General features: G+C 41.5%; 1 protein-coding gene across 1 annotated transcript in view; it reads right to left on the bottom strand.

The window, feature by feature from the left end:
- The window catches only part of FYN (FYN proto-oncogene, Src family tyrosine kinase), a 138,118-nt gene that overhangs the window by 67,988 nt on the left and 50,368 nt on the right, over nt 1-19,762 (bottom strand). The window contains exon 2 of the mRNA XM_036379843.2: nt 8,680-8,750. The gene's annotated coding sequence lies outside the window, so the exon portion shown is untranslated. The remainder of the gene's footprint in view (nt 1-8,679; nt 8,751-19,762) is intronic.

Below are 19,762 nucleotides of genomic sequence, written 5' to 3'. Positions count from 1 at the left end.
ATGGCATGCAGAGAGACATTAATTCCCTAATATTGAGGAATTAGAAGAGGAGGAAAAATGGACAAAAACTCTTAAGTGTCACACACAAGCAACAAATATAATGGAAAATGAGGACTTCCCCAGACTGATGATTCTGTCCAATTACAGCTAACCAGACTCAGCACCCCTCAGTAACAGATGCTGGTGACTGATGAAATCACTAGCTTAAAGCATACTGTACTTCAATTTGGTGTAAGTTTCCACTGAAGAAAAAGAGAAACTTTAACTTTTGATGTGCAGCAAAACAGGACAGAAGACCCAAACCCCTGTTTCCATAGCCTACAATTGAAGTTTTGTTCACATAGAGTCTTCTTTCTATGTAGCATCTTAACTGCATGAATGGGAAAGTCTGTTAACCAGGGATCAAAGCAGTTAACATTTCAGATCCTATTTAACACCTATGTCTATTTTTAACTAATAATTTCACAAAGAATCTAAAATGTCTTGTGCTATTTTTATCCTTCTGCCTGCAAAGTCACTACCTTTAGTTATCATGATTTTGCATAAAACAAAATAGAAGGTAAGAAATGCAGTTCAATTAAGTAACAGCACAAAACTTATGTCAGTAAATCAATGCTGTCTGAAATCATAGAATCACAGAACCACACAGGTTGGAAATCAATTAGGTTGAAAAAGACCTCTGAGATTGTTGAGTCCAACCTATGACCAAGAACCATCATGGTCAACTAGACCATGGCACTAAGTGTGCCGTGTGTGTCCTTAAACACCACCAGAGACTGTGACTCCAGCCCATTCCAATGCTCAGTCACCCTTTCTGTGAAGAAATTCTTCCTAATGTCCAACCTAAAGCTCCCTTGGTGCAGCTTAAGGCTGTGTCCTCTCATCTCATGGCTGGTTGCCTGGAAGAAGAGGCTGATCCCCACCTGGCTACAGCTTCCTTTCAGGTGGTTTCAGAGAGTGACAAGGTTCTCTCTGAGCCTTCTGTTCTCAAGGCTGAACAACCCCAGCTCCTTCAGCTGTCCCACAAGCGTTCCACCCCTTACTGTCACTGTCCTCAACCCTACACAGTCTGAAAGCTCCCTAATTCACAAAGCCTCCTCTCCTTTCCTGTCCCTTCTGAAGAGCTTGTAGCCATCCATTGCAGCACTCCAGTCATGCAAGCCATCCTACCACATTCCCATCATGGCAGCTATGTCACAGCATTCCTGGAAGGTTGTTACAGGATTCAACACCCTCTTGTAGGATTAGGAAGACTAGTATTCAGCACTCAGCACAGCATTCAAAACCCTAGCAGAATGAGACAGTAGATTTTGTATTTTTCACTACTACCACTGCAGGACACGATCAAGGATGCACACAATATTCAAGGCTTTTCAAGCTTTTGCCAGAGGGAAAATCTCAAAGCAGACTTCTCCCTGTCTTGTAATACTAAGCAGGCTGGGCAGGAATGACATTTACACAGTTGAATCTTTTATTATTTTTTCTTCTTAAAAACAATAGCAGCAATAGGACTTGCTATATTAGGTAGACTCCTATAGGTGGGTGCTGAACAGGTATAAAGGTCACCAGGACAAAATGCTATTTATGAGAAGGTTGTAAAAACCTCTGAGTTTGTCAGAGCTAACACGAACACAAACTTGTCATGAATTTAAGCTCACTGGATATTTTCTAAAAATCACCACCAGTGAGTTGTCTGATAATATGTCTTGGGAAAAGCTGACTATTCCAGACCAGTGGAGGCTGCAGAGGACCCCTTGGAGCACAGGAATGTTGTTGCCCATTGCTAGCAGGGCAGAATGATGTGGCACACTCCCTAACAGAGCTTTCCACCTCAGCTAATGGAGTGTGACACCTCAAGCAGTAATCTCCCCCATCACTGAGCACTGGCCTTCAGGATCCACCCACCTTAATTTTTATTTTGGCATGGGTATTGTGATACAGCACTGCAGGCATTCTCAAGACACGCATTAATGCATCATCTTTACACTACTTTCTGTTCTTGATTTTTCTGGATTGCATCCAAGGCTTTCTTTTATCTTTGAGCTTAGCAGAATGATAATATAAGTAACTCAATGTCCAAAAATATTCAGCTTTGGTAATCTGCAATGAGATCTCTCCTCCTCTTCATGATCCTTTATATGCAGTTTCATTACATTTGTGTCAGATGAGCATTTAAATGAGAGGCAGATGTAATGAGAGATGAAGAACTAGAGCAGTGTGCTTATGCTATGAGGTGGAAACACACTTGTACCTGGAGATCCATGCCAAACTCTTATTGAAGAGATCACTTGCCTATATGCAATGTATTTAGTGCCCAACATAAAGCTCCACAAATAGCACAGAGAAATCTCCAAAGCAAATCCCATAATAATTAAATCCTGATACCACAGCATCCTGTATCACACACACATGCATTCTGTCCTCCACTTAGTTTCAGCAACCTCCACTGAACCTGGCTGATAAAATAGTCTCCCAAATGATTGTAAAATCTATTAAATCCATGAAGTATTGATGAGGCAGAAATAATGTTGAGAAAATTACTTTAACCATCTCCCTCCTCCTGTATTTCATAAAAGAAATATAGAAGAAAAGCAGTGCTGTGGCTGGGACTGCAAAATACAGCACACTTAGGTCAGGAAAATCTACATCTGCCCACATGCCTTAGATCTACCTATAGTTCTATTTGTCATTACAACACTTATTCCTTTAGTAAGAGTAATATCCACAGAAATGGCCTTATCTGATGCCCAGAGATCATGTTCTCCTTTCTTTTTATTCCCAGATATGATCTGTGTCTTGCACACAGCATTATGCAGGCTCTCTCTACAGTGTTCCTCACTCCCTACACTGCAGAGCTCATTAGCTGTGGGTTGAGAGCATTACCTACTAAGACCCTGTTGCTGCCTGATTATAAACTTGGCACAAACAGACCCAAGTTTGGCAATATTTTCCGTGCTGGGTGTCTGCTGGAAGGCTTTTTTTCCCCCTTGCTTTGTTGCTGTTTTGGATTTTTGGCATGACGTCAGCCAAAATTTTTCAAGCTAATTCTGAAGCAAGGCATGGGAAACTGGAGTGATTTATTCATGTGAAAAGCTTCTGGTCTCTCCTTGAACAGCTCGAGAGGTTTTGTGATTTGGACCATAAACTTGCAAAGTGTCAAGGCAAAATCTTTGTGTTTTGATCTCTGCAAAAAACTCCCAAACATGACTAAATTACTAACCTCTGAAAAAAATAAACCTTAATTTGCATGAGCTCACTAAGGAGGTGATGCTTCCTAGCAACTAATTTCCCTGGAGATCCCACCTACAATGCTCCAGGATCCCACGACCAGTTGGGTGGCACCTGCCTGCAGTTTTGCTGTGAGTGATCAGAGCTGGCCGTGAGACAGAGCTGCAAGGCTGCTCCATAGCTAATTCTGAGCTCCTGAAGGGTGGCATGGCCCTGTATAGGTGTTTGCATCCAGTTCTCTGCATGGGAGGAAGGGGAACATAAGGTGTGAAACATGCTCGAGTAATGGAACAAGAGCTTTTGTATCAACTGCACCAAGGCACATACAGAAGAGAGCAACACTGATGTAACACCCCCTAATGCAACATCTGAATTTTCAAAATGTAATGTTTTTCTTTTAACAGAGCAACTGGAAGGCTTATTATCTAGATTAAAAAAAAAATCACAACCAATTTAGCACTTGCTAAACCCTATCATGGATACTCAAGCTGCTGTAACATCATGACCCACTGCAAACATCTTTGCCATTGAGCCAGCCAAGAGAGCTGGGAAATACAGCTCTCTCATAACTCTCTTATGTTAAGTGCTCTGTTCCATCCTTCCCTATTTCTTCTCCAGTGGCTACAGCAGGACAGACATCCACATAGAAGGCCCACAGATCAACTCTCTTTTGCTGAGTAATTCCAACAATTGGATCACCTCAAACTTTGTGGGGGGGGGTGGGGGGGGAAGATGGAACAAAAAGCTATATTAAATGAATTACCAGTGAAATGTAGGAAAATTACAGAGTCTGAGACACAAACATCTCTTCTGCAGGAGACTGGAACGTAACCTCGCTGTGTAGGGTTATCTGATTTAATAAAGTGAACACAAGTATAACAATGCTTCACAGAGAGCAGACTAAATCCAATCTGGTTGGGACTGGACACATGAAGTTCTGGGCAGGGGGCAAACCACATTCCTCAGAAATCTTATGGACCAGATTTAACTTTTACTACACCCAGCAGCACCAGATTCACATCTTCTGAATGGATTTGACTGGAAGAAGAGAAACAGACTAAAATTGAAGGAACTACAAGCATGGCATAGCAAATCTTGGTAAGCCTCAAATACATCAAAATGGTCAAGCATTTCCCACACTTTCCTTCCTAAGGAGAAAGATAATCTTCAGCCGATAGGAAGGGATAATGAAGATAAGCAACAGAAGAACACTACTGAGGCACACCAGTGCCCAAATGAATGACTTCAGAAAACTAAAAGCTGGACCAAAATGCACCAGGTCATCCCTAATTACAGAGAACAGCTAATGACTCAAGCAAATCCTCTTGTGGGTATGCTAGAATACAGGTAATAAAGCCCCAGCAGCTTATTTTTGTAGTGAGAGCACAGATAATACATAGTTGCTCTATAACCCTTTCTGTCAGAAACCTGTTAGGTGTGAAGAATTACCAAGAGAAGTTCAAGAGCATTTTTGATAGACATCAGAGATATAAATAATTGTACCATATGAATTGGACATCCAGGAATGCATAGGGCATCACAGTCTTTCTAAAGGCAAACAAATTTACTATGTATAAAGATGCTGGTTTTATATAATTTCTTAAAATCAAAGCAGCCATTACATGCTATTTTTTTTTTTTTTTTAGTAAAGAGAGAAGAAAAACCTGACTCTTCTAATAGGGGCAAAGAAAACTCAAAATAGCAGATGAATGTATTAGCAGAGATCCAAATTTTCCTTGATGTATCTGAGCTACTGATATAATAACTGAATCCATTGTTTAAGATGTGCAGTTGCTTCTAGTGTATGGAGAAGAGTGCAAATAGAAGCAAATCTTCAGATTTCAGCTGAAACATCAAAAAGCCCTCAATTTGGGAAGGTATCCCTGTCTAAATTCAGAGGGAAAAGAGCCATGGACTCCCAGGTCCTGAGATACACATTCAACATCAAAGCCTGTGTTTGAAGCATTCACAGCTTTTCTGGGAAGAGGAAATCTATAGGAAATGAATGAATGCTCACTTGCACACCTGGTGTAGAGAGATGCAGGTCAGGTTTATGGTACAGCACTCCCTCAATTCACTTCACAGCTTTATCCTCCCCTGATCTTGATGGCTGTAACCAGGGACAGGGACAGAACCCCAAACTGTACAGTGTAAGTCATGCTTAGAAATACAAAAAATGTTATGAAAGACAAGAGTTTCAGGGGTAGTGTGGACTGGCAAAGAGCAGTGTGACTGTGGGAAAAAATACAACAGAGATCACCCCAAGGTTTTCTGTCCTACATCAGTCAGGCTTCTTGTGACTCCTTGTGATGTGGAAGGGTGGCTGGTCCGTGACATGCCATGGTCAACCTACAGTGCCACATGAATATCTGCTCTGGCATCCACAAGGCTGCTTCACAGAAATCCCATCAAATGAAGGGTCTTCTCACACTGTCATCAGCTTAGCTGAGGGAGTTTTAAATTCAGCCAAGATTCCCCTCCCAGCATTCAAGTATACATCTCTAATCAGCTCTTAAATCCATTATGAGTTTTTGATCTAGAGGCTGCATGACCTTTTCTAGGACTTTGATACAAGATGAACAAATAACTGCTGAGCCTCTGAGCTATGTCAAGATAAATTCAAAATGTCCTCTTGATGTCCAGTACTTCTTGCATTCAGTAGGTTAGGGACAGAGGCTGGGCAAAACTGTTTCCTTGTCATTACATTTTCTGCAATTATTTTTAAACTCCCTGGGAATTTGTAATGCCATAGGCAAACATACAGTAGGGTCAGAGATATTTCAGAGATCCTCACATATGAGAAAATCAAGGTCCCTGATTATTCTACCTCAAAATAAGATGTTGCAAACAGTTTGAAGTGGGAAGCATGAAAAGAACAGCTTTGAAAACAAAGAAAATTTGAACTCAGTTTATGTATCTTAATGGCTGCAGGAAAACAAATTTTAGAGCAAAATCCTGGAGCACAAACCCAGCTCCAGACTGGCTTGAAAAAATTCCTGGATGTTTACAATCCAGCAGTGAGAAGTGCTTCTTTTCATTGATTTACATCACTATAAGCAAGTGAGGAAAGCTGACAGTTTTCAGTTTGTCAGCTAATCCTTTTCCACATTTCAAAATTCAACCAAGTCAAACAGCCATGCTCTTTGAGTCTGAACATCAACTATAGGTTGAGAAACATTGCCCAAGTAGAACCTCTGTGAAGCAGATTGTCATTTGGTTTTTGTCCCTACTAGCAAGTTTACTGCATCTGCATGACAGCAATTTCCATGGAGCCATGTGAAGCAACTTTCCTGATTTTGAGATCTCCTTCAAGAGCTCCCTCTCACAGGCAGAGAAGATGCAGAGTTTGCACTGACAGACAGCAAACAACAGCAAGAAGCAAGAAGAAAGCACCTTTTTCACTCTGAGGATGGTCAGACATAACAGATGCTTAGAAGGGCTGTAAAGTTTCCAGCCAGCTGAATTTTGAAAATCAAGGCCCTGAGCAACCTGACCTAATAGGAGCTGTTTCAAGTAGGAGTTTGGACAAGACAACAGTTTGTACAAGCTTCTTGGCAGATTCGTGGCAGTTTTTTCCAACCAGGATTATTCCATGATTTTAAGAAGCACGCTTCTGTCACTTTCCCCTTGCTACTTCTGAACTGTGCTCTCTTATTAAGGCCAGCCATGGAGACCAGGCTGACCTTAAAATAAGCATCTTTGAATGGAAATTAGAACAGAACCATCCAAATACCAGGTCTGCTGATAAACTTTTTTTTCCCTTGGTGTTCCAAAGCATCACTATTTCCAAATAGTTCTCCTCTTTCACCTGTGAACTTTGTCATACCTCACACAAATTTCAGCCAATTTGTAAGGAAGAACACTGGACAACTTTTAGGATCAAGTATCAGTACCACCATCAAAAAGAAAACTAGATATAGATCCTACCCTCTTTTGTAGTAAAGTCACAAAGTTTTGTGGAAGTCTCATGAACTAATGCTCTGATCCGTGGCTCATCTGTGACCCTACAACCAAATTCTAGTTAAAAAATTGTTGTTTGTATTTCTTATAGGGATATAGATGCAAACTTTTAACATGCACAATTGTCAGAAAAGCTGATTAGAGGATAGAAAATAATTTAAAAGAATGAGCTGCAGTAGGGTTTACCCAGGTAAATTTGGGCAGGACTTTTCATGTGTTTGGCCAGCTTCTTAGTGAATTTCTGGGCTTCTCTATCCTCTGTTTCTGTCTCTTAGAGTAAATGTTCTGCAGAAGGGTAAGTGATCTACATTTAAACATCTGCTAGCTAATCCAGATCTTTCTATATGATGTAACAACATCTAGGGGTTTTTAAATGGTAGAAAAGGATGAGTGTTCTCACAGAGCCAGTCTTTAATTTTCAGTTTTCTACCCCGCAGGCTATCTGACTCTTAAGTCTTCTGCCAGTGGAGAATAAGCCAGTTTTCGTCTGCAATCTGTACATTCTGCCTGGAGAAAAAGCACCAGCCCAACACCCTGCTTGGCCAAGGGAAAGCAGGGACACAGTCTTCTGCTGACATGTTTCTTTTCCCAAGGGTGATTGATTGGTACTATCCAGAACTGTGTATATTGATGGTCTCCTAGGGGGGAAAGCAAGATGAGCCCACTAACTGCTCCAGATCTGCAGCCTTTATTTTTTGCAGGTTTGAAGGGCTTTCTCTGAATCACTTCCCTCTAGTTGGGACATGCCACTAATTACCTCCTGCTCTTCTCTCTCTCCTCCTACTTCAGAGTGGTGCAGCTCAGCAGCACAGACACATGATGTGTAATATTTCCAGAGCACTGAGAGAAGTCTGTCGGAGGCTGATGCCTCTGGAAGTGTTGCATACAATACAGTCAGACAAGCAGCAAAGCTTGTCATCTGGTATGGAAAGGAGGAATAGGAAAACTGGTACAGCACACATTAACTATCTCCTTATCTCTCAGACATAAGCAAACCATCCCAGTTCCACATGGCAAGGGTGTCAGTCAGACATTCTGGGAACAGATGGAAAGATTGTAGAGGGACTGGACACCCCCATCACTTTGGGAAATACATACTCCCTCTGCATTACCTTTCTCCTGGTCTTTCATACAGCTAGCATGCTTTTTTGTACCCCTTGTTTTTTAATTAGGCCTTTTTATTTCTTCTACTCCAGGTTTTAGCTCAACCACTCTTCAGCAGAATGGAACAGCTACAAACACAATAAGCAGATGCCACTGGAGCAAATGAAAACACATTCCTTGCCCTGAGGCCCAGCGTGCTGTTCTCTGTCAATGCTTCTCATACTGAGAGTCTCTGTACCAGAGAAAGAACACATATAATCAACTATACCTGTTCATTTTCCAGAGCTAAAAAAAATAATAAAAAATAAATTAAAACTGAAGAAAGCTAAAACAACCTTTCTGAAATTCTTGTTGAAAACCAAAATTGATCAAGACAGCACCACTTACCACAATTTCCCCCCTGAAGAGAGCAAGTTTACATTCACCACATTTCCTCACAAATGGCTTGAAAACATGCCCTGTAAAATAAAGAGAAGAAAAGGAGAAAAATAATAAGTGACTGGAACACCACAAATTAATGTGACACTTTCTTCTCTCTCTACTAACATTCATCACCAACTTCCACCATTTTTTCCTGGTTTAGGGAAGGAGGTAATTAGATCTGAACCTTCACAACTAACTATTGAATTCCACTAGTATTATGCAAAATATTAAAATAATTGCAGGACTCCTTCAGACTGCTCAGACACATCACTGTCACTGACATGATGGCTATTCAGACTTCAGGGAGACAAGGTCAACAACAAGAAACACACAGCAGCACACAGCAAGTGTGCCAATTATTTTAGATCCAACCCTAAAAAATTGGCCAACCCAGTATCTCTAAGTCATTTTGTTTTAACAAACTGGTTTTGGAATTGGATGCACATAGGTTCATGACAGCCTCCTTGTTTGAAAAGGGAAAAAAGGGGTTGTGCCACACTTCATTTTTAGACTGTATTAATTACTTGGCATTCTCTAGGAGAACAAAGAGGGAGAAAAAGGAAGCCAACACAATATCCAGCTTGACACACACTGGGGCCCGTTTGAAGAAGATGGAGAGCAAAAGTGACAAATGCCATCATTTTGCCGACCCTGAGTAAATTTCAAATGACAGCTAAGCTTCATTTTCCCTTAAGGCAAAATCTTTGAAAGAATAACTCATGGAGCACAGACTAACAATGATGTTAAAACATTTAGTTTGTGAACTCCTAGAAGAGGGAGGAGGCAAGGATTCTGCTGGTGCTCAGGGTTGGGAGGGGTAACTGTGCAGCAAATGGAGAAGAACATCACTTTCAGTGCCCAGGTGAAGCCACACCAGTGAAGCCAGACTAAATTTGAACTGCTTCTGAGTGCCATTCTCCCCCAAGTACGTGGCTGAACTTTTCACCAGAGAGGTATCTGTGAAATTACTGCTGGATGAGTAACTTCACAGCTATACACAGATGACTTGGAGCCCTGCACTACTGATCATGAAAACCTGCCTCAGCTGCAGAAACAGCAACTCTTGTGCCAGCACCTCTCCTGAAAGACGCTGTAGGCATAAACAGGAAACAAAAGAGGAATGGCTTCTTAAATCAAGTTATTTTTACTGGTCATCATTACATAAAAAGCAGTTACGAAATTAGAATTTCTATTAAGGAATGACCAAATAAATATTCCTCTAAAACATGGAAACTGAATCACATTGCTCTAAGTCCTGATTAGCAAGCAGGCATTTGATATTATAAAGCTCAGACTTCATTTGAGTGGAGGGATCAGGGCAGGGAGAAAAGAAAAAAAAGCATCATTACAAACCAGAGGAGTCTGTTGTGAGAGATTTTAGAGACAGACATTTTCTAACAGAAAAGTAAAAATGTAAGCATCGTCTCTGCTTGCTTTCCTTGTTTAGCAATTGAGAAAAAGAGTGGGTATACCAAGGAGTAAAGGAAAAAAAAATGAACACCCCCTCCTCTCCCATTGCCTTTTGTACAGCTTGGCAGAGTTTATGAAAACACTGAAAAAAACGTGGGTCTTAACTGCTTTGCTCAAACTCAGGGAAGGTGGTTATTATTCCAGCACCATCTATTTCCCTCCCTAGCTTCCAGGCATTTGGCCTGGAAAGAAAACATCAAGTCAAGAAACTCTACTTCTGCCTCCGAACTAATTGGATAAAATCTGCATGCAGAAAAGTTAGAAGCTTAAGAAATGAGCCAGGTCCAAAACAATCCAATGGCACCTCAACTCTGGATTAGCTCATTATTTTCTTCTACACCATGAGACTGATTTAAAAATTTCCTTAGAGGAGTGACAAATAAGGGAACTCTGTACTTCATGCTGCTCGTCCCAGGAATACTTGAAAGACAAAGGCTGGCGCCACTGCCAAAAGGGGCTGAACTCCCCCCAGCACTGGTGTGGAGCTTCTGGATGCAGCCCTGGCAGCGCTCCCTTCCTCTCTCACCCCAGCACAAATGCCTGTGCAGCAACCAGGATTAAACCAAACTGGGGAAATTCTTCAGACAAGTTTGTGAGTGACAGAATAGAATAGAATAGAATAGAATAGAATAGAATAGAATAGAATAACACAAGAAGAACTAAAAAAGAAAGAGGCCTGTGCTGACTCTAGGGTAAAAGGGAGGAAAAGATGGAAAGGATGGACCAAGAGTACAGCTCCACTTGTAACATTCCCACATTACAGCATGCTGCTACTTTAATACATGCCAAGGGAGTCTAGCCCAAGCCTTTCACTGAGACCATGTATGACCAAAACTAGCAAGAGGGCTAGGGAAAGGGGTATCTTGTTAAATCTGAGGCAGCCACACAATTTGCCACATCACTAGCCTTGCAAGATCTTCAGAACTGTAGGGATGGCAGATAGAAAGTTTGGGGAAGCCTTTTGCTTGATTTTAGATGATGAAAAATGTGCTCCATCTCTTAGGCTACAAAGGAGAAGAGAGGCTTGGAGATGGAATAGGGAGGGAGAAGGGAAGGGAAGTATTTTGCTGCATAATTGAGGGTGAGGGCAGGACATAGCATGCAGAGTAAACCAAAGATTACTCACTCTTTATTTGTGTTCAATCTAGGGGCCCATACAGAACTCAATTTCAGTCTTAATGATTTTCATTCTATCCAAGAATTTAGGGGAAATATCCCTTTTTCTTGAAGGCTTTGGATCATGATACATATCTCCAAATTTTGATGAGCACTTTTTAGAAAAGCTCTGCTCACTTTGGAGAGTACAGCAGAGGAGATGAAAAATAAATTAATACAGGCCTCAAGGCACACCAATATAGGCTTCTTTTACAATTAGTATAACAAATAGAAGAGGAAACAAACGGTTTGTCCAACCAGTGTCCAAATGAAAGCTGTCCAAGCATCTCCTCCTACATGGTAAGACACAGAAAATCCTTAGCACACCAATGGATACAAAAAGTTGTGCTGAATCTCAGAGTGACATGATTTGAAACATTAAAGAAAAGCAAAACACTTTTGGGGGATAATCAGAGTTATTATCTGCCAGGACCAGCCTTTTCCTGCAGGCAGCATGAGCTTCCACAAACTGCCACCTTTTACCAAAAACCCATATCCCCCTCCTAGTGTTACATATATATCAGCAGTGTAGTTATGTAGCCTTGTGGAAAAGTCACTTTCTTTTTGTAAAGAAGTATTTTGTGAAACAATGTGGCAAGCAGCATAACTAGACATCATTTGCGTGTTCGGTTTCATGACATTGTCTGCTTCATGAGACAACCTCTATTTTTCCCCATCAACTTTCAGATGTGTTTTTGTCAGTTCATACTGGAATCAGAATTAAGTTTATTACTACTGACAAAAGAGAAATCACTGAAAGCAGACATGGTAAATGCTTTTTTCTCAACCCTGCACTCCCAAATCCATCAGCACTCACTAACTTCAAGGGTCTTTGAATCAAATGCATTGTGAATAATCCTAGATGGGAACCCACAAAACTCCCGATTGTTCCTTGAAGCAAAAACTGTTCAGTGACAATTTACTCACCATTGAAAACAGATAATAACATGACTGAAACCATAAAAACAGCCACACAGAGGGTGCTGGTCTGGTACATGTTGCAGTTCATATGAGTTTCAACCAGCTGGAGGAAGTGGCTGGTTGAAGTCATAAGTGGTCTTACATACTTTTCAAATGCCAGTAGATGCAATTGAGTTTATGGCACTCAAACACAGAATAAAATCTACATAATTATGAACATCTGTCAGTTTTCTATTAGCAATATGCTTCTGCTGCTGTTTTTTCAAACCTCAAGTAGAAGCAGGCATTCCTGCTTCTTGGGCTGCTATTTTACTTGGCAAAAACTAGGAAGATTAAGTTTTTCATGCTGAACAGTTTACAAAGGAACATGTCTGGATCAGGATGTGTAACCAGTAAATAAGCTGGATCCATTTTGAAAAGAAAGTGTTGGTTAGTCTCTTCAGAGTAATAGCCTGCTTTTTTTTATCTGTTTCAATGTCAGTCATGCTTATGTTACACTACATCATACCACACAGATTTGGGGCCATGAATTGGTCCAGAAAGTTCTTTTCAGTAGTAGGTTACTAGGACTCTGCTCTAGCAATCTCAAGTTACTCTTTACAGACTGGTTGAGGATTCTGTCACCCAGGACTCTGCTGACACTGGCTGGTTGAACAAATCCATGGAAGCACACATGTTCAGTTTTTAATAGAGTGCATGCAGCATTCTCCACCTCTTCCCATCACCTAAGATTTGTAACCTTACTAAAACCAAAAAGCAACTAACCAAAAAACCTCCAACTGACCAAACCCAAGAAACCCCTTCTAGAAGCAACATTGAACAGAAGGAGAAAAACAATATCCTACATGCTGAATTCACACAGCCAGTTTATAAAGGAACTGCACATCTTAACTTACATAAAGTAATCCTTTACTGTGCAATGCCAGATTACATATAAAGAGCCCTTATCCTGTGAACATCTGAAAGCTTTCCAACAATAAAACATTTAAAGTTTAAGGGAAGCTTATAGGCTTGTTCTTACACAGAGACAAAAGCCTCCCTGTTAGCCTGAAACCATCCCTTTTCTAAGTGAGGTCCCAGATAGCTGGCACATGATATGAAAAAGCCTTGTCATCAACAGGCTTGGGGAGAGAGAGCTGAGGGCAGAAAGAGAAAGCTCCCAACAAAATCTGCTGTTGCAACAAGTCCAGACACACCCCTGGACAACAGCAAAGGAAAAAAAAACACCAACCACCAACACTATTAGAAAACTTATACTGAGACAATACTATTCTAGTGGTTTGTCCTCCCATGCAACAGTGCCAAAACTTGGAAAGAGGACAGGGCTATGGGAGAGGCACTCTGCATTTTTTCATGTCAAAGTCACTGGGTTTCTAAAACAGTTACTGGAAAGCTTCCACACATGCAGGATGTAAATAAGGATCACTAGGTTCGTCTGTTAAAGGAGTCCAAAAGTAGTTTAGTAGTTTCAAAACAAGAATGTTTGTCTGCACCATTAAACTTGTTCCTGTCTAAAAACACGTCTGCCCTTTCCATTTGGAGCAGAAGGAACTCAGATGCAAAGTCACCACTGCAGTGGCAACAAGTCTTAAGAAACAGGAAACGTGGGAGGAAAACACCAGGAAAACACAGAGCCTTTGCTCAAGCTATTTCTGATTTAATAAAATGGAGCTATGAAGAGCAAGAAACCCACAAACTGTGCTAAAGATCAAAAGCTGAGCTGCTGTATTGACTCACCTTTAGCAGACGTGCTGCTGTCAGCTGTTGCCCATGCTCTGTGGCTCCCAGCCCTGCCAAAGCTGCTTGCTCTCCTTCACCCTGGGCTATGCCACTCACCCATGCAGTTCAAGCCTCTCAATACTGCTAGCTCAGTATCAGTGATACTTTTGATCAGTACCTTTCCCCTTTCTCTACTTTCAAACTGGATAAACTAAATAAAATCTTCATCCACAACTCCTTTTCCATGCATCAGCTTGGCTTTGTAATGGCAGAGCTGAAAGCATGAAGCTAGGATCTGGAAACACGGCACCATCCAACCAGCAACTCCTGCCTAGAAAGCGCCAGCAGAGGCAGAGAGGGTGGATGTGTACACACACCCAGCAGAGGCAGATGCAAAGAATCAAAAGATGCCAACAGCTTTAAGAAACCTTCAGTGGGACAGCAAGAGGTTAGGGTGAGCAAGTGGAGAATAGCACAGTGAAGCCACTGGTGACAGAAAGGCGATGGCGATGGCGCTTGAGGCCCATTCTTAAATCCTGCCCTTTGAGAGTGTTCTGAGAAGAACCCAAACCCTGTGGCACCCCTGGTCATCCACACTGCTGGGGAGAGAGGCAAGTGTGCAGCGCTGTGTGAGCTGAAAGGCAGCCATGCTGGCACAGCTCAGCCTCCCCCTGGAACTCCTGTCCCTGGGTCAGGAGGCCGTGGGCAGCCACGGGGGCTGAGCAATCCATAGGGGAAGCTATTAGCAAGCTCAATACTGAGTAGGCACTCAGACTGAGAGTGTCGCATATGAGGGGCATGTGATTGCAGAAGCACAGTTCAGTTCTCAAAATAACAGGAAAAAATACTTCATTAATTACGGGAAGAGCACTTGCATTTCACTTTGCAGAAAGACGAGAAGTACTATGCCCCAAACAATTTTTTAAAAAATGAATGAATGGAGACCATAGTCCTAAAAATAGACTGAACTCTCTATCCCTCTGAGGTGGCTCCTAGAAATGTTGCTGGGCATCTCTGGGGCAGAGGGAAGGCACAGGCAGACAGTGATGTGGGGACATGGTGGCTAGAGCCAGTGCTGCATCACTCTCCCAGACCCCCAGCCTGCACCTCCTTACCTGCCCAATATCCCAGTGGCATCAGTGAAACACTTCTATGGCCAGAAATAAGTACTCACATCACTATGAAAGTTAAAAAATACAGCAGGGGAAAAAACCCCATGCATAATTCAAGGTTTCAGAAGCTTTTGCTTTAATAATTGATTTTCCAGTTTGTTTCAAAGAAGAAAATGCCTTCCTTATAAAGATACAGGATTGACCCAGAAGGACCTTTAGCAGAATCTGGCTAAACAGTGTATTTACAAACCTTCTGCAGAAGCAGTAAAGGCCATTTAGAAGTGCAATTACAGTGCAAAGCAAATGTAGTTTTTTGTATACAAAAATTTGCTTTTATAAGCAATTGTTATAAAAAAATTTCCCCTTCCCCTTAAGAGAGAATCTTAGTTATACAATAAATATTTTTGTGCTTTGATCAGTGTGCATGGTTTTAATTAAGGACATTTTTTCATGACATACAATAAACACATACACAGAGAATATATATAGAATATATATGCTACTGTTGCAATATTACAATACCCATAATGTCAGTCATTCCCATTATAGAAGAAATCATTAAAAATACACAGATGGGAACACACAGACTCAAAGTCCTGGCAAATTTACTTCAAGGCTTTAAAGGTTAAAAGAATTCAGCACAAGTATCTCTTAGGACAAATTGGGGGTGTTTACTGAGGACTTCTTGTAGTTCAGTCAATACATGGATTTAGCTAATTTTAAATGAGCCAAATGATACTTATATCTTGTACATGTAATACTTTAATGGCTTGATCACTTCCTATTGTGGTTTCACAACTGCTGTAATTCCAAATTGTCCCAGAGTGAAAAGAAAGCATGGGGGGGGGGGGGGGGGCAGGCAAGGTGAGCCTTTGCAGAAGATACCCCACCTACATGTCACACTTCCTGATGTGCAATATAAAAATGTTGAAAAGAGGGTGAAATTCTGCAAGAATAGGCTATTTGTAAACCTATTTCTGTATCAAAGAAGGCCCGTGATGTGAAAAGTAAACAGTGTAAGAAAAGAATATAGCAACACGATTAGAATACAAACAATGAGAATGCTGCACTGTAAACTAATTATTAACTACAACAAGCTGAAAATAAACTGTTTCCTTTTTGCCATGTTCACTTTAATCTTCTGAGAGGCAGGAAGGGGGAAGACGGGAGGAGGCAGCGGTTTCAGACTTGTGGAGCTTATCAAATCCCAGATCGGATGATTAGAGCACAGCTAAAAAGAAAACATCCTCTCTCCCCACCTCTCTCCCTCCCCAGAAAGGAAGCACAGCCTTTAGGACCAATCTGCAGTGTTTGTTTGCTGCTCTTTAAGGGATTACTCTGGAGAGCGTTTTTCTTAAGCTGTTCTTATCTCTTTCTGGAAGTTTCAAAATAAACAAGAGTACTGGAAATAGAAGAACAAAAAACTTGACTTTCTGGTTTATTTTTTTAAATAGTGAGACAAGTAAAGAAAATAAATAAGGTCTTTCATTGTCACATAAGACAAAACGGAAGGGAATATAACCTTGAAATCTGAGAAGCATTGCAAAACCTAGGAAAAAATCACCAATGGGCTGAGGATGGGGATGAGTGAAAAAAAAAAAAAAAAGAGGGCTGCCCCTCATGCTACTTCACTGATTATTTATTTACTTACTTTAATGATGAGATTTTTATGTTGCTGGGTTCTATATTCAGGAAATAACATGAATAAATACATACATAAATAAAAGGACCAACCACAAAATTTACTGTATTTTGACAATTGACCTACAAAAAACACCTTAAACAACTACCCCTGCTCTTTAGTGGCTTCCAAAAAAGGCTCTCCCATAGTGCAAACAGGAAATTAAATTCTCAGGACAACACACTAGAATTATGAATGAAAAGATTTTACACTGATGTAATGCTTCAGCCTCAAACTCTAGAACAAGTCTTTATTCTTTCACACTGCCCTTAAAGACAACAGGTTTTCCCTCAGAAAGCAAGTATCCCAGTGTGAACCAGAAAAACACAAGGGTCATGTAATTCCAGGATTGTGCTACATTATTATAAACCTCTTTGCAGCACAGAAGCCATACAAAAGCATTTATTTTGCTGAAATATTCTAAGGATTTAAAATGTCATCACTATTCAGTACAACCTCCCTATTTTTTTTTGTCTTTTTTTTTTTCAAGATTAAGTGAATGCCTGATCAGTGGAACTAAAGAAACCGAATTTCCAGCTCATCTGGACGTGTGATGGTAACTTTACAATGAGAGTCCTTCCCACACTGCATCCCGGTGCTCCTGGCTCTCCCACAGCCCCAGATGCCTGCTGCCCAGTCACATTTACTGCACAAGCCCTGCTGCAGCCACTGCTCAGCTGCTCCAGGGGGGTCTGCAGCACCCTGCTCCTGCTGCCACCACACCCAGCCCATGTCCCTGCAGCAGCTAATGCCCTGGAGAAAGGGCAGGGAAGTCAAATGCTGCCCCTGAAGGCCCCTCCCTGGCTGGAGACAGCCTGCAAACTTAGAAAGAGAAGGACTGGTGTACAAACACACTGAGTTACAGCCTAACCCCCACTTCCTCAGGAAACTAGGGTAAAAGATCTGGTTTTTCTCTTGCTATGTCCCCATCTTACACCACCAACTATGCAGATGCAGCTTTAAAAAAAAAAAAAAGGAGTAGCATAGACATAAGGCTTAAGGGCCTATATCCCCATACAGCATCTGGATTTCTGTCTCAGACATGTTTCAGAAGTGTCATTGATTTCCTGTTTAATATTCATGCTTTATTGCTGCACAAAGCCAGCCTCGGCTCAAAGAGCGATACATTACTCTCCTATCCTCCAAGAAGATCCTTAATGAGGATATTCTGGTTTCTTGATGTTCAGAGGCCTTCTGTTGGTGTCAGCAGAAGATCAGAATGCATGGCACATGGACAAGGAGAAGTCAGCTCTGCCTGTTAAAGCAGAGCTACAGGAGCAAAAGGGACCTTGAATGACCATCCAGGTGGCTTTCCTGCTCAAGGCAGGAAACTTATGTTATTATTTTTATTAGGCCACCTGACCTGGCTGGGGGAAAAAAGAGGTGTTTTGAGGCTCACAGTTCCTTGCTGAGCCTGAAGCCTCTCCCCTGTGTCGCCCTGGTCCAGCCCTCAGACACGCCAGTTGGTCTGGTAAGATCCCTGCCTGCAAACCCTGCCTTCCTCGCATTGCCATGGTTACAACCATGCTGCTATTACCGTGCCATGTTGAGCCTATTTTTAAAAGCCTGCAGTGACAGGAGATGCTGGTTAAGGCCTTAATCTCAATAAGGTCTAAAATTACAATGAGTGCTTACTACTTGTGCAAATGCTGCGCTCTGAAAGCTGAAGATGGGTGGTGAGCTGCTCTGCATTGCCTGCATCCCAGACAAAAAGAGAACATTTTAAAGGAGAGACCTAAAGGACAAGAAGAAAGTAGTCCTGCTGATATTAACCAGGAGGGTTAGGTCAGCAGAAAATCTGTAGTGACATGTCAGAAAGCAGCTTGTGCACTGGAGGAGACAGGCATCACAGGAGGCTGGAGGAGAAAGATGCCCTCTTGGAGCTGGCTGACAGATGGGAATAGAAAGGAAGGGAGGGTCTTTGGTGATAAAGATAGGCATCTTGTGCTGAATGATGAAATTAGTAGAGGAGTGTGTAGGGAAGGTTACACTGCTAAAAATGAGGAAATGGGACAAATTTCTTTAGTGAAGACATTCTGGACAGATGGAATTACAATCTGAAGGCGCCAGAGAAAATGATGTTGCAGTAATTCAAGACAACAAATGAGTACTTAGATGTGAATTTCAGCTGTGTGGGGTGGATAGCACAGGGCATTTATAAAGACATTGTATGCAAGAAGAATCTGCTGATCTCAGAGCAAAGACACAGGGAACTAGGAGATGGACAGCTTTTGGCCTGGCTGAGGGACACTGATGTTGTCCATGGCAACAGCAGTGTGAGATAATGTGGAGAGCTGCAGGTGGAGGAAGGAAGAGAGGTATCAATGGATATCTGTTTAGTCATGCTGAATGAGACTTGATGGCTTGGTATCCACAAAGAAGTGTAAAAGGACTGATTGAGGTTATGGCTTGGTTAAGGGAAGAGAAAACTAGTTTTATGTTCCAGTCTCAACAACCTTATATACCTATGTATCTATGGCTGGTGATTTTATATATGTGTGTGTGTGTGTGTGTGTGTGTGTAAATACATATTTGTATAAACACATATTTGCATACATACATGTAATAGCTCTGTATGCAAAGGAATCAGAGATAAAGCTGTAGTCAGAATAGGAGAAGAGAAAGAACACAGCCCTGTACTCCCTGATAAAAAACAGAAGTGGAAAAAAACCTTTCTCCTTTTTCTTTATTTGTAGCATTGGTAACAAAGCATGTAGTAGCAAAATTCTTGCCTGCTAACCCCCTGGAAAGTTTAAGCAGTCAAAAAGAAAATTAGCACCAGAACTGCATCATGCAGCTCAACAAATCCTTCCACATTCGGAGGGCAGGTGTCCCATGCACCCACACTGCCACACACCTCAGAGGATGTGTGAACAGCTACTGGCTCTGTCAGCAGTGGCTTATCTGATACAACACCCCTTACAGCACGGGAGAAGCGTATTTTGGTCTAGTGATGGATGTGTGTGTAGCCATGTGTCAAATCTGCCAG

The sequence above is a fragment of the Molothrus ater genome, chromosome 3 (genome assembly GCF_012460135.2).
Source record: "Molothrus ater isolate BHLD 08-10-18 breed brown headed cowbird chromosome 3, BPBGC_Mater_1.1, whole genome shotgun sequence".
Lineage (NCBI taxonomy): Eukaryota > Metazoa > Chordata > Aves > Passeriformes > Icteridae > Molothrus > Molothrus ater.
This window is presented reverse-complemented; position numbering and strand designations above follow the sequence as displayed.